The sequence below is a fragment of the Helianthus annuus genome, chromosome 9 (genome assembly GCF_002127325.2).
Source record: "Helianthus annuus cultivar XRQ/B chromosome 9, HanXRQr2.0-SUNRISE, whole genome shotgun sequence".
Classification (NCBI taxonomy): domain Eukaryota; kingdom Viridiplantae; phylum Streptophyta; class Magnoliopsida; order Asterales; family Asteraceae; genus Helianthus; species Helianthus annuus.
The window spans coordinates 3,577,604-3,593,839 of NC_035441.2; positions in this window are offsets into that span (position 1 = coordinate 3,577,604).

Below are 16,236 nucleotides of genomic sequence, written 5' to 3' on the forward strand. Positions count from 1 at the left end.
CGCTCACTCACAACGTGACCTAAAAACTGAACCTCTCGTAGCCAGAATTCACATTTCGAGAATTTGGCGTAGAGTTTCTCACGCTGTAGTAATTCGAGAATGCAACGGAGGTGCTTCTCGTGGTCAGCTTGGTTCTTGGAATATATAAGGATATCGTCGATGAAGACTATGACAAATTTGTCCAAATACGGCTTGCAGACGCGATTCATGAGATCCATGAACGCAGCCGGTGCATTTGTGAGCCCAAAAGGCATCACTAGGAACTCGTAATGACCATAGCGAGTCCTAAATGCTGTCTTATGTACATCTTCATCTCTGACCCTTAGCTGATGATAGCCCGACCTCAAGTCGATCTTCGAGAAATAGCTTGCTCCTTGCAGCTGATCGAACAGATCGTCGATCCTTGGCAAAGGATATCTATTCTTTATGGTAACTTTGTTCAGCTCACGGTAATCGATGCACAACCGCATCGATCCGTCCTTCTTCTTTACAAATAGGACAGGTGCTCCCCAGGGAGATGAACTAGGTCTGATAAAACCCTTTGCCAACAGTTCATCCAACTGGGTCCTTAGTTCCTTCATTTCAGTAGGAGCTAGCCTGTAAGGTGCTCTTGCTATAGGAGCTGCTCCTGGTATGATATCTATTCTGAATTCCACTTGTCTATCTGGTGGCAAACCAGGTAGTTCTTCAGGAAAAACCTCGGGATATTCAGAAATGACAGGAAGATCCTCGATCTTCGGCTTGGGTTCTTCAATTATCACCTGAGCCATGTAAATGACACAGCCTCTGTTCAAACATCTAGAAGCTTTGAGCATAGATACGTCCTCGGGCAATCCGTACTGCGTATCTCCTCGAATGGTAAGCGATTCACCACTCGGAGTCTTTAATACTATATGCCTTTTGCCGCAAATGATTTGGGCCTGATTATGGGATAACCAGTCCATGCCTAGGACTATGTCAAAACCCGCTAGTTTGAAAGGAAGTAGAGATAGAGGAAAAGAATGGTTCTTAATGGACATTTCACATCCCTCTAGAACAGTGGAGACGGTTTTTATCGTGCCGTCTGCTAACTCTACCTCGTATTTCACATCTAGGGTTTTGATAGGCATATTTAATAGTTGGCAAAATTTTTGGTCTACAAAGGATTTATCGGCGCCTGAATCGAAAAGTACTCTTGCAAATATATTATTTACGAGAAAAGTACCTGTAAGCACATTGTCGTTCAGCACAGCCTCCTTTGCATCCATGCGGAAGACTCTAGCATTGGTCTTCTTTGTCTCCTCCGCCTTCCTGGTATTCTTAGGGCAGTTGCTCTTGATATGCCCCTTTTCATTGCAACCGTAGCAGGTTGTGTCCTTGATCTTCTTGCAATCCACCGTCTTATGATCCTTGGACTTGCCTAGTCCACAGGAAAAAGTCTTTGGCTGCGACTGTGAATTCGACGCAAACCTACATTTCCCAGAGTGGGGTTTCTTGCAGATTTTGCAATTTGGTCTTTCACCAGTTTGCCCATCCTTCTTCGTCTCAGCCCCTCTCTTGCCGTCACCGTTTCCACGGTGCTTCTTTCCAGACCTTCGTGAGGTATCATCCTCACGTTTCCTCTTCTCAACCTCCTTGCTCCTTAGCGTCCTCAGACGGACAGCATCTAAAGTGAGAGACAAGGAGAGGTCAGTAACTGACCTGAAGGTCGTCGGCCGAGAGGCCTTCACACTCGCCTTTATCGCAGGCTCTAAGCCCCCAATGAAACGGGCGATTCTTCTAGACTCTGGTGTCACAAGGTACGGAACCAGGCGAGACATCGTATTGAAGCTCGTCAAATAAGCCTGGCAGTCCAGGTTCGTCATCACTAGTGACACAAAGTCAGCCTCGATCTTCTCAACCTCATGCTGAGGGCAGTAGTTTTCCTTAATGAGAGCAATAAATTCCTCCCACGTCATCTTGTATAAAGCAGACTTACCAGATGCCTGCACCAACGCTCTCCACCATGCCAGGGCCTCGCCCTTAAATGACTGGGACACAAACTTCACCACATCCTTCTCTGCGCACCCACTGATGTCCACAATAGTGTCCATCTCATCTAGCCAGGTGATACAATCAACAGCACCTTTCTCCCCCGTAAATTCCCAGGGCTTACAAGATACAAAATACTTGTAGGTGCAACCCTTGGCACCAGATGCATCAGTGTACTCTCGTTCACGACGAATACTATTTTCAGCTGACGAGTGATTGTCGTCATCCTTCTTGGGTTGAGAGGGTGGTTTGGAGTGTGTCTTTAGTTTGGAGGGTGGTTTTGTTACAGATCTGCTATGAGACTCAGTGTATTGACGATCAAGAGCTGCCTGGACAGCATTGTCAATTAGAGCCTTTAGTTGTGCGCCTGTCAGATGCACTGGCGCATTGTCGTAGTCATCTTCATTAGTATGGCTATTCTCTCCATTGGGATCCGCCATTGTAACTTGAATCTGTTACAGAAGATAACAAAATTTTATTCAGGAGATTATTATATAATTGTCTTTTATGACAATTTGTCAACCATGGTAACAGAGACCATATTTGGTTATCTTATTACTCACTTAGTTTTAGGATTTGAATACGTCCTATTTTAGCTATAACAATAATATTGGCGGCATAAAGCCTAATCACGAGGATGTTTTATAATATTAGCCGAGATTTCAGAGAATCAAAGGCATAGAGGTTTGAACCGTAGTTCTCTTACCCCGTTCTGGCAGGGAGCCATAGACCACCACTGCCTTTTGTCTTTATAAGATGATTATTACGGCCCATAGGCACTACACCACTAATGGATGTTTTAATAAGGTTGGCCTGTAGGCACTACATCACTAATGGATGTTTTAATAAGGTTGGCCCGTAGGCACTACATCACTAATGGATGTTTTAATAAGGTTGGCCCGTAGGCACTACATCACAAATGGATGTTTAATATGATTGATCACCTTCATTGGTGATTTAACCCACGATTTATAGATCATTTAGTTGGGTTTTTGTAATCCCTTAAAGGATCATTGTATAAGGATGACGTGTGTGAATTTAACGAATCACATCTGCCATGAATGTCAACATGCTTGCAGAGGTTAACAGGGAATCTGAATCTTTTAATTAAGTCCTACCATCTTGACCGGATCTTAAAAGACACCAGGCTAGGTTTCACTCGTAAGATTCTTTATTTAGGCAGATCAATTTAGAAGGAATGGTTTTGATTTATTTCATACATGTTAAAACAAAACTCATAACATACATTCCATAATCTCAAATACAATCACATATTGCCCTAAATGGGTCTTTCAAATAGTACATACCTCCATAGAGGTTTAAAAATAAGTGACAAGTCCACGCAGGGACTAACATAAGATGAGTGTCCATGCAAGGACTAAAAGATAAGTCCACGTAGGGACTGAAATACGATAAATGTCCATGTAGGGACTTCTTTTAAAGTAGAAATTACATTAGTACAACTATTAAGGCTAGTGGTCACGTTTCTTCTTTTTGCCCTTTAGTAGGTTCGCCAAGCCTTTGAGAAATCCTCGGTGGCTTTTCTTCTCTTCCTCGAACTCTCTCTCCACACGATCTAGTCGATGGAGTATCTATTCCTGTTCAGGAGGAGAGAAACGTGGTTGTGGCGCTTGTTGCGGAACTGGAGGTCTGGGAGGTATTGGATACCCATGAGCTGAGTAGTCCGGAGCTCCCATGTTTCCATGTGCTCCGTCAGGGTAGCGTGCATTATATCTAGCCGACACCACATATGGGTCGCGCTCATAATTGTAGTTGTAATGTGCCTGAGACGGTTCGAACGGGTTGTAAGCCGTTGGACCCGTGTAAGCAGGTATGGGTTGGTCATACCCAAATGGTGGCGAATTTGGTGCAGCTGGTGCGGAGTTCGCCTCCTGTATAGGACTTGAAGGTCCTTCTTCTTGTAGTGGCGGATAGTGGCTACTACTAGAGTGTCGAGGGGTGCTGAAGTGGATACCCCCTCCTCCTCGTGTGGACATACGAGCATTCGTCCTCCTACGCCTTGGCGGATCAGGCATCACAGGTTGTGCCGGTGGCGGAGGTGGTGGCGTAACTGCCTCAAAGCGTGAATCCTCAGAGGGATCCTGTGGATGTCGCGGTTGTTGTGATGTCTGGTGAGGTGGTGTGTAGTACCACTCATGTCGGTCAAACAACGCTTGGAAACTGTCTGGTCCCTGATAGGGTGTGCCATGGAAGGACGACCCATCAGAGACTTCTATCGGATCCGTGGGCGTACCACGAGCAGGTTCTGTTGGATCAGTATCTTCATCCATATGGTCTTCGGAGAAGTGATCTTGTGGCCCTAATGGAACAAAGCCTGAAGGTTCCTGTATGTAGTCAGCTGGATTAAACTGACCTATGAAGTATGGAGTAGGGTCTTCGTAATTTCGGTGCGATACCGAACGTTGTAGAGGTATGAAGGAAGGTTGCGGGTTGTTGGGATCATTCTCTGAATTTGGCCCAAAGGAGTGCCGGTATGATGGCGTCGAGCTGTGCGAGGTGGAATGCCTCGCAGGTTCGTAAAGATCTCTTCGTCGTTGTGGTTCTTCGCTCCTCGTTATTGAAGGAGGTCTTGTACCTGACGGTCCAGCTTCGTGATCGTGATGTGTCACGATATCTCCTCTGCCTCTTCTTCCCCTTCCTCTTCCTCGGAATATAACAGGTGGCATTTTCCTGCTCCAAAACTTATTAAAAATCGAAGTGAAAATAAAGACAAAAAGGAGTATTAATCCGAATTTGTCCTAAGTTATTGTCTAGACTCAAGTATGTGCAATTGTGTCATTGAGATTAAACACAATAGGATAGTGTTTAATTCACTCAACGTTGGCTCTGATACCAACCTGTCACACCCCGATTTCCACGTGTATCACCGGTGGGCCCGGTGGGGGATTACCGTGACGTAGTTGGCAACAATATAGTCAAACCACACAATTATATAAATGCACAGCGGAAGCTTAAAGATAAATATATACTTCAACCTCTGGTTGTAATATCAAATGTATTACAGAAGTCGAATGTATCCACAGCGGATCAAAATAATAAAATATTGTTCATTCAGATTCGGCATCGAGTTTGCGAGACTATTCGTGATGCTTAGGAAGCTAATACCAGCCAATTTCGTATAGTACCTGCACTTAATCTTTTGGGGAAAAATACGTCAGTTTACACTGGTAAATACGTTCAACTGACACATTTGAAAATGTTTATTTAAAATTGATTTGAATGCACAAGGCACAAACTCTTTTATAACTTGGGAAAATTATTAAAATCTTGTGAACGTATTACATGTTCTTTTATGCGTTCAGTAGCCTGGATCGTGCCGGGTTAAAGATTTATAGACACACCACATTGCGTAAAACCGTAGTATAGAAACCAACGGCTACGTCTTTTAATTAAATGTCGACAATATATACCGGGTGTACGCCTACACCGGGATGTCGATGGTCGTGGCCATTTCGTAAAATGATGCCAATGATATCCGGGACAACGGTCATTAAACCCCCCCAAAGGCTTTTAAGAAACAAAACTGTTTAAATGAGCCGATCATATTATTTAATTAACCACCTAAGCGATGGAAAAATATAATGCTCAATCAAGCGGTATTAACATACCGTAACCCAAGCCCGTATAGGGGAAATAAGTTAAAGTATTTACCTTTGCAAGTATTATTCCTTAATTTGATTAAATCACCGATAGCTTTTACTGGGCTCCTAATCTGGAACGAAGGTTTTAATTAACCTCTTAGAATCCTAACGGGTCTTTATATTGGCCGTAGCCTAGACCGGTTGGTTCCGGAATATAAATATGGTTTAATCGCGCGAAAAGGCGAAAACCGAGAATGGAATGTGATTCTGCCCCAAACAAGTTCAGAGACTTGTTTTATATGGGTTCAAGGTTCACACTCTGGATTTTGGGGTCAAAATAATATAGTTTGACCCGTATCGGCTAATTTATGAAAATTAGTTTCATAAGCCGAACCGTGCGCGCAATATGCGAAACGGTTAACCATGAGAGTCTTACGCTTATTTCCTAAGTCAATATGCCTTAAAGAGGTTGTGGTATCAGTAGGATACCTTCCGTGATGCCCGTAACGAGTTTAAGTCAATATTACTCCCCGTAGGGGCTTTTCGGTCATTTTAAAGACTTTTAAAGAGCTTTTCGAGTTCTACAGGAAATCTGAGTTTCCCGAACAGTTTATAAAGTCTAAAATACTTTATTTATTATTTAAAATCAGTAGCAACTGGAATCGGGTCAAAAGACCTTGTAGAACTCACATTTTGGCCGAAAAGGGTATATTCGGTATTTACCGAACCGTAGCCATAACCGCAGGTTATGAGCAAGGTAAAAATTATTAAAAATCTTTAAAATACCAAAAATATTATTTTATAACAGTGGGTAAAAGTTTTGGTGCCGAAATCTTGGTTTAGATAGGCGTTATGCTAATTGCGCCGTTTATTACAAAAGTTTACTTTAATCGCGCTATTTAGCATAACTCTCATTCTAGACCTCGGATTGACGTGAAACTTTAAGGACATGCTTATAATTTAATAAGCAAGGTTCTGGTCCGTTCACGTGTCCGAAATACTCGTTTTATTTTCAAAAGGCCGTTACGGTCAACTTTTAGGCGTTTGACGGAAATGCGCAAAAGACTCGGACAAATCATGAACCGGTCACAGAGGTTTATACCATCATGTAACCTGGTCCTAAGAGAGTCCTAAGGCATATCTATACCTCACTAAAACGGGTCAGAACTGAAGTCAATGCAAAAGTCAAACTTTTGCGACATTCGGCTCCGAACCGGGTCAATATAGCAAATGGTCGATTCAAACGAGCGTAAACAAGTTTATATACTTATTATCATGTTTTATGATTACCAAAACAGGTTTCATAGCATATACATTACAAATTATGTACAAAATGGCAAAACGACTTTCTGTTGACTTTTTAAGTGCACGTTTGACTCGATATTTGACATAGTTAGAGTGGTGATCAGAGGAAACCCTTTTAGGGGTTTATTACCCACATAAATACCAACTCAAAACTACTTTTGATCCGACAATTCACTGGACCATTTGTGAATTATCGTTATGACAACCGTTAGTTACGACGGTTGAGTTTATAAGCTAAATCTATGGAAATATAAGACCAAAATGGATTTGAACGACTTACAGAAGTTGTATCTTGCTTAGAGAGCAGAGAAGAAATGCTTGGGAGCTTTAGAATGATCAGTAGTTGAGTGTTTGAGTTGTGTGAATGTTATGAGCCAAATGTGGCTATTTATAGTGCAACAAAGCCCTCAAGATCATCACACAACACCCTACACTGATCATGGATGATGGGCAGGTGTCCCATAGAGCTATGGGTCGAGTAGGGGGTGCCCATGCCTCTCTTATTGCATGTTTGATCGTTCATGAGCTCAAAAGGCAAGAAAATACAACTTTCTGCATCTGGGCGTCTCATTCGACCCGCATGGAGAATCCATGCTGCTTTTACGCGGGCCGCCTGATGTGTAAAGATCAGACGCGGTTAAGAGGTGGCTCGCGGCCCGCCTCAACTTAACCCAATCTCTTACGCGGGTCGCGAGAGGTTAAAATTTCAGGATTTTTAAATCTTTTGTAATGATTATCAGAATCTGGCCATTAATAACGAAATCTTTCGTAATGATTTACCTGACCTTTCGGGTTTGAAGGGGTAACTTTGCGGTTTGGCCCTCGGTTAATTACAACTAAGGACCTCGTGTTATTTACCCGTTTTGTTAAGTCCCCATTTAGTTTATTAATTATTCAGAAAGCCTCAACTTTCATTGTTGATGCTTTTAACCCTTCTCATACGAATTCGATTATAACTTTCTCGTTTTAAAACGGAACTTCGCGGAATTTATACAGTATATTCTAGTGAGCGTATAATACTGTTACAAAGCCTCGGGAGCGTTATAGGGTCACTCAGAGGTATTATTAAACATGTTGACACAGTTAACCCCTGTAGCTTGTAATCTCTCACTTTCTTCCGCGTTTCGCTTCCGTACGATCCATGATTTATTCGTTTGAAGGTACAAGCACTATTTAGGGTTACTATACAGTATGTTTACCCTTGTTTGACATTTATAACCCTAGAATTTATATACTTTCAAGGTTTGTCAATATTAGTCCTTTATTTAATATCAATGCCACGTGTAAACAAATGATACGTGTTAACACATTATTGGACACAAAAATTCGAGGTGTTACACCTCACCCCGGAGTCCTAACCAGTAAGAATTACGTTAACATTATTTTATTTCATGCACATTAATTTGACCCGTTTGATCATTATTATACACTTCCCACTTACCTAACCGCATTCGACTATTTTCCATTAGACTTACCATTTCACTACCTTTACTTCATACTTTCTTACATAACTCTAAATAATTTACCAAATAACAAAACATAATAAGTAAAAGGGTAAGTTTGGGATTCACTTACCTTCAGCGTCCGTTTTCACATTCGCTTCCTTGTCTCCACTTGACCCATTTGTCTTTCTTGCTTGAGTCCATTCCCACATGATCCCTGATGCCTTCGTGTCACCACAATCACATCCTTGTTAGTATACACGATTTTACATATAAATGATCATGTCGAACGCATAACTCGAAATTAGCTTTCATAGTCAAGTCTAACAAACATAAGGCATACGCCCAAATCACATCTTTTCAAACTCATACAATCCATCATGTTAACGCATATTAATTTAACACATACCATATGACGTTCCAAGATCTTATAATTGTGTAAAAATTCTAGCTATGCCCCTTATGTGCAATTGACTTCCAAAAGTCAATGGTTTTATGTATAAACTTCCAACTTAACCCCATATATTCGCTACATCACATTAAGCTATACATAAGACACTATATATATATATACATTTCATACTTATGATGCAAATGTACTTACAACCACGTAATCACATAAACATACACGCATACATAATTACTCACACATACCTTCGTTTCATTACACACACATTCTTGTTAGCTTATGAAATTATACATGAGAACAACCATATTAATTCACAATTCACATTCAACTTCCATTAATCATTTCAACAAGTGTATAGCATACTCATTAAACCACATGATCACATAGTTACATGTACTAACCATACTAGAAGCCTCCATAATTCTACACTTGCACCATGATTCATACTTAGCAATAAACTATATCTAAACGCACTTCTCATGTTAGTTTACTATCAAACACCTCTTTGTCACATTCTATATCTAATTACTACTTTCTTGCATACAATTTCACCTTCTAACTTCACCTAGTCATTTCATCAAACACTTGGCGCGCGTACAAGTTTTCAAACATAACGTACAAGTATTCTTCATACTTTTTCTTCCTAGTTCTTGTTTTTAATCATCCAACATACAAAATATCAATTCAAATTCATACCATATTCAACATAACTAACAAAGATTAATCACATACAACATAATATATCAAGAAATTAAACAAAGATTGGACATGGGTGACATACCCATGTCGCCACTTTTACTAACCCAAGTGGGTTTCATCTTCAAACATCAATTAACATCAAATCTTGTATAATTCACATTCCATATGATAATTCTAACATATATTCATGCTTAATTTCATTAAATTTCGTGGATTGATCAAAACCCATTCCATCAATTAGCATCAAATCATACAATCTAACTTACCCCATGTTGGAAACCCTTAGATGATTGAGAAATCGATCACATGCATACGAATTTCATCCATAAATGCCTCCAATTGTTAAGTTCTTGATGATTTGGAGAAGAAGGGTTTTCCCCTTTCCTCCCCTTTCCTGCGTCGCACACCCCACCAACACACACACTGCACTTTCTTTTCTTTTTTTTATTTATTCCTTGTTTAGTTTCAGCATTTACATAATCAGCCCTTGTAGTCTTTAAGTTGTCATTCTTGTATAATTTTTTTCTAACTTTTTGAACTTCTTTCATTTATTTAAAACTTAACTAATCTTTTAAAACACTTAAACATTCAAATAATCCATTCTAAGATTTTTGGGGTGTTACAAGGTAAACATCGAGAACGGTAAGTCTTCGAACCACGTTTCTAGGAAAATAGGGCACTCACACGTGCACTTAAAAAATATTTAAAACTTTGCTCGGCACGGGGCCGTGTCCACTGGACACGGGGCCGTGTCCGCGCAACTGACGGGATAAAACCCCCCTTTTTCACAAACAGTTTCATTCCACACGCCCCGTTTCCCCGAAAAACGCTCTGGTCCAGGTGATTTTCCGCAGATTTTCGACGTTTCCTCTCACTCTAACAACATCAAGGTATGATTCTATCATCATTAGTAGTTAGATTAGTTACTTGCATGTAGTAAAAACATAAAAAATTTGGGGAAAATCTAGGGTTCTTGAAGTTCATCCGGATCAAACCTCAAATTTTTGTTTTAATCTGTTAGCATTAGTTTAGATTAGTATAATAGGAAGTAAATACACTTATATTGTTGATAGATTTGCCCAATTTCTCATGAAAACCCCAAACCCTTGTTTTTGAACCGAAAAATATAAAATCGAAGGGGTAAACGGTTTGTTTTGGGAAAAATGGCACTTGGGGTTTTATTTTCGGGGGAAACCGCACCTACTTGGCCAAAAATTTTCAGATTTTCAGGACCGGAACGAAAAATGCAATTTTTGAGTAACAGAAGCCTGGACACGGGGTCGTGCCCGCTGAGCACGGGGCCGTGTCCAGCTCGCTGTTTGCAGTTTTTTTCCGAAAATTCCACTGTTTCGTGCTAACTTTTGGTGTATTCTTTCAGATGTCGAAGAAGTTTACGAGATTCAACGCTAATGAGCTCGATGCTAGGGCCAGATATGATACGCTTCAAACAAGACCCGAGGAATACCCAAGGCAAGCATGCACGGACCTGTTACTCATGGTGAACCAACTTGACCGCTTCAACAACCCCGTTACCAGACCGCTCAGGGTTGCTTTGACCACTCGACTCCGGTCGGTACACGAGTGCACTTTGAAGTTCTACAGTACCTTCACCTTCACTTCAAGGTGTGACCCATTCGACAATGAGGGGGTTGCATTCCGATGTGGTGGGACAAGATATTCGATCTCTATGGCACAATTCGGGGCAATAGTGGGGCTGTATTCAGAGGAAGAATCGGGAAATGAAGAAAACACCGGGGGAATGCGAGAGTTGGATGAAAATGAACGCCAGGCTGCATGGGCTCAGATTGGTGATGGGTTTTACAATCCGAGCAGTACTAAGAGCACTAAGCTAAGGGATCCGCTCTATCGCTACATTCACAGGCTCCTTACTTACTCTCTTAGTCAGAGACACGACAGCAGCGGCGTGGTTGGGTTGAGAGATTTGGTAGTCCTACACTGCATTCACACCCGAAGAGCCCTCGATGTTCCATTCCTCCTACTCCGGAACATGCATCTGAACCGGCTTGCTCATGCACCATCCCCTATCTTCTATGGGGGATGGGTGTACCGCCTCTTCAAGCACTTCACGAACATCCCTAGGTCCTTCCAGAGAAGCCCATGGTCGGGACGGGTCGATGTGCACATTTGTCGTGCTATGAACCTAATTTATGAGGTGGGAGATGGGTCGGTAAGCTTTCAGAGAATGCAAGGCCATGCATGGAACCCGCAAGAGGCTCTAGTCCTTCACGCTCCACCTCCCCAATACCAGTACCAACCCCACGGTGATCCGGGGCAGTCCTCCTCACAAGGAGGTGGTTTTCCTAACCTTCAAAGTTTACATGATCTTTTGTAGGAAAACCTTATGTGCACCAGGAACACCTACAACCTCGCCAACAACACATACCACCGGGTCGGAGCCATTGAAAGAAACATCACCGATATCCAAGATGACATCGGAAGCATCCGGGAGTATATGGCGGGTCATGGGGGAGGAGGTGATGACAGTGATGAAGACATGGACTAGGAGGATGAGGAAGGAGTAGGAGTGGACGGTTGGTGAGCCCACAAGTTAATTTCCCTTTCTATCAGACAATTTCCGGCCTGCGTGCCGAAGTGTTGAACAATTTACTTTCCCTGACTCTTTTTATTTTCTGCTTTTGTTTTTACTTTTAACTTGATGGTTTGATGTTTAACTTGGTAATTTAGGACGTTTGGTATTGTTTGGTGTGGTATTTATTGATAAAACAGGTACAAACGAGGCTTAGAGTACTAAACATTAGTACTACTAAAGCCAGGACAGGAAAACCGAAGAAAGAAACCTGTTTTTTCAGCCTTGCAGACTGTCCACACGGGGTCGTGTCCAGCCGACACGCCCCCGTGTCCACCTCCCAGACCTGCTGTTTGTTTAGTTTTCTGCAGATTTTTACCAAACACGGGGTCGTGCCCAGCGAACACGCCCCCGTGTCCAACTTCTGTAAGTTTTCGTTACTGGCACCTGAACACGGGGTTGTGTCCACCCAGCACAGGGCCGTGTCCAGACTGCCAGTAACATAAAATTTTGCTTTTAACACCATTTTACACATTCAATCAACCTAAAAACTTATTTTTGGGACAAATTGAGGACAATGTGTAATTTAAGGGGGGGGGGGGATGCTAAAATCTTGAATTTTGCAAGTCCTAATAACAAGCCTTACACAAAACTCTATTGGAACCGCTAATCACCCCAAATTTTTTTCCAAAAATTTTTTTTCATTTTTTTTACTTGTCTAAGTTTAAGTTGGGAATTCGAGTCTTAATAAGGTTATATTTTTACAAATTTACAACCGATAGCGTCGTGATAAAAAGAACTAACATAAGAAAATTATGAAAAGGCATAACAAACTTAGTTAAAATACGATTATATATATTTGATCACATAAAAAAATCCTTTTCCCAGAAAAGTGAGTTTTGAGCCTTTAACGAGCATACAAATATATATATATCTTTACACTAAATGCTCATTTTTCGTTTCTTGTGTGAATAGCCGCTTGGTTCATACGACTCTAGAACTTGCCACAACAATACATTCCCGGTCCTTACCAACTTAAACCCGAGTAAGTAAATGACGGAGGCATTAGGACCAACCCTTTTTCATTCTACACCATTATTTTTCTTTTTTTTACCACCTACCCAAAATCCCCTAGTTAACCCCTTTAAGCCTAAACCTTTTCATTTCTTAACCCAAAACAACCCTTTTTACCCACCTAAACCTTTTTATTTTATTTTATTTTTTTAGTAACAACGTTCGGTTCTCTTATGACTTCCTAAAAAAAACAAAGTTTATCAAATATCTTTGTTTGAACAACCCATCGAAATAAAATAAAAATAGGAAAAATAAAAAGTCTTTCAAACCAACGTTTGTTACGCCTTTCGCCCTTTTTACTAACCACTAACCCAACCACCCACCTTTAGCCCAAGCCAAAAAACTCATAAAGTCCTCTTGATATTTACAAAGGTATATAGTTAAAAAGGAGGAGGATTGATTGCTTGGCAAGCTTATGGTAGAAGTAAGTTCCATGTCGCTCTCGAGTGATTCACTAAAAATACGCCTTCGGTCGAGTGTTGAGTGATCTCCCGTGAGGTTGTGAACTTGTATATATATGAGATTTTAAAAAAAGGTATGTTATGCCCAAATAAGTAATTTATCTTAAAGAATGTTCTTAATAAATCATGCCGAATAGGATTGTAAATAAATAAAAATAAAACCCCAATAAAGAATCTTGGAAATCCCGACACTCTATGACAAGCCCAAAAAACCCTTCTCTTCTACCCATTCCATTTGGGAGTGAATAAAGCCACATTATAAAGAGTTTTGCTTGAGGACAAGCAAAGATTCAAGTGTGGGGGTATTTGATATGCGCAAAATGCAACATATAAATTATATCAAATATAGCATAAAACTAACCCTTTTTTAGTACTAATGTTGGAAAAAGTATGTTTTTGTCTTCCTTTTGTATTTTCAGGATTAAATGAGCTCAAATTAACAAAAGAAGCAAAAAGACAACAAAATCTAACATAAATACAAGAAAAGGAACCAAAGTGAAATGCCCGACCCCTCAACAGCATCTTCCCAAGCAAAACCAAGGACACAGAAGACTGAACACGCCCCGTGCTCAGCGAGCACAGGGCCGTGCCCAAGAAGCAGCAGAAAAGACAAACCTTTAGAAGCTTCTATTGCCCACCACGGGGCCGTGCCCAGCGGACACGGGGGCGTGGTCAGACTCCTGCAGGCGCATTTATTGTAATTGCGAATTATAATTAATGAGGAGAGAGACAAGGATGGACACGGGGCCGTGCCCGAGCTTCTGTTCAGCCTATAAATAGGAGTGCTTGGAGACATTTCAACTCATCCCTTGGCACACCACCTCTCTCACACTTCACCCACCACCCACCACCACCATAACACCATCATCCACCACCATCATCCATTGTCCATTATAGAGTGTGTGAGTCGTCTCGGGATCCAAGATTGATCGTAAGAGTTCTTGACAATCAAAGACCATGTTTGCCTAAGTCTCTAACATCACTTGGTGAAGACAAGTGTTTAGTGTAATACTTTTTATTTTTAATCTTTTGCACTTTTTAATTGGTTTTGTATTAATGACTTTAATTACTAGTTTCTTATGTTGAAGGTGATTCTTCCTTATCGTTTGTCCGTGGTGTCTTGGCATTATTTTACTGTCTATATAAAATAAAAGATTTTCACCATTCATATCTCCACGGTCTATATGGATGTATGTTGGCTACCTGGTCGGGGGTTAAGGGAACGGTTTGGTAAGAGTCTTGCCGTTGTTCAGCGTTTAGAGATCCTGCAAGGGACCTGGGTCAAATTTAGTAGGACCTCCTTCAATACCCAAAGGTATTGGATGGTGGGGGTCCAAACTCTTTGATCCCCTCATAAGTTAACTACTATTAAAACTTTAACCCAGCTATTTAGGACTGTATCCCTGCTGACTCAGACTACTTAGCTGAGGGTAACGTCGCCTTCAAAAGAGGGGCCTACCACATTATGCATTAATAACTTAATTAATTATCTTTTAATAATCCGACCCTTTAGGATTGTATCCTTGCTGACTCAAACTACTGGGTTGAGGGTAACGTCGCCTTCAAAAGAGGGGCCTACTACAATAACTAAGATAATCTCTTAAACAAGTGCAAAAGTGCGAAAATAATCAAAGGTTACACTAACACACGAGTCGGATCCAAGTGATTCATCTTGTCTATCTGCTTTTATTTTTATTTTTATTTTCAGCATTTTAGTTAGTTTTATTTTCTTAGTTTAAAAATCTTTTTCTAACATTTTGGTTTGATTAGACGTTGAGGATAAACCGGTACTAAAAGCTCTTGTGTCCTTGGACGACCTCGGTATCTTACCAACACTATACTACGTCCACGATGGGTGCACTTGCCCATATGTGTGTTTAGTGTTAGTAAATATCGTGTTTTATAAATTTAAAACTTGGCTAAAAGTGTAAAAAGGGCTTAAAATATACATCTAAAATATATAACACCTTGCACACATCAATGATGATGATGATGATGATGATGATGATGGTGATGATGATGATGATGATGATGATGATGATGGTGGTGATGATGATGGTGATGGTGATGATGATGATGATGATGGTGGTGATGATGATGATGATGATGGTGATGATGGTGGTGATGGTGGTGGTGATGATGATGATGATGATGATGATGGTGATGATGATGATGATGATGATGGTGATGATGATGATGATGATGATGGTGGTGGTGGTGGTGGTGATGATGATGATGATGATGATGATGATGGTGGTGGTGATGATGATGGTGGTGGTGGTGATGGTGATGGTGATGGTGGTGGTGATGATGATGATGATGATGATGATGATGATGATGATGATGTCAAATATAACTTACATTTGACACCAATGTATGAAGCTGGCATCAAGCAACCTGTTTGCTAAAACTTCAACACCCCCTCATATTTGACATAGTCAAAGGCGTGCCTAGAATCGGTAGTGGGGTACATCCCAATAGGCCAGTTAAGTTGAATGTTCATCTTGCCACCATAGTGCTTTTTTAATCGTTCAGCCAATGATTTCATACTTTTAGGGGCAAATTCTCGATATTCCACAAGGCCTCCTGTATTTTTTGTTGTTCCTTTGACAGCATTGAAGCTTGAAGTTGTTCAACATGTTCGGAAAACTACATTATTTAGTAGACAATTTTTCATAAAAATGGT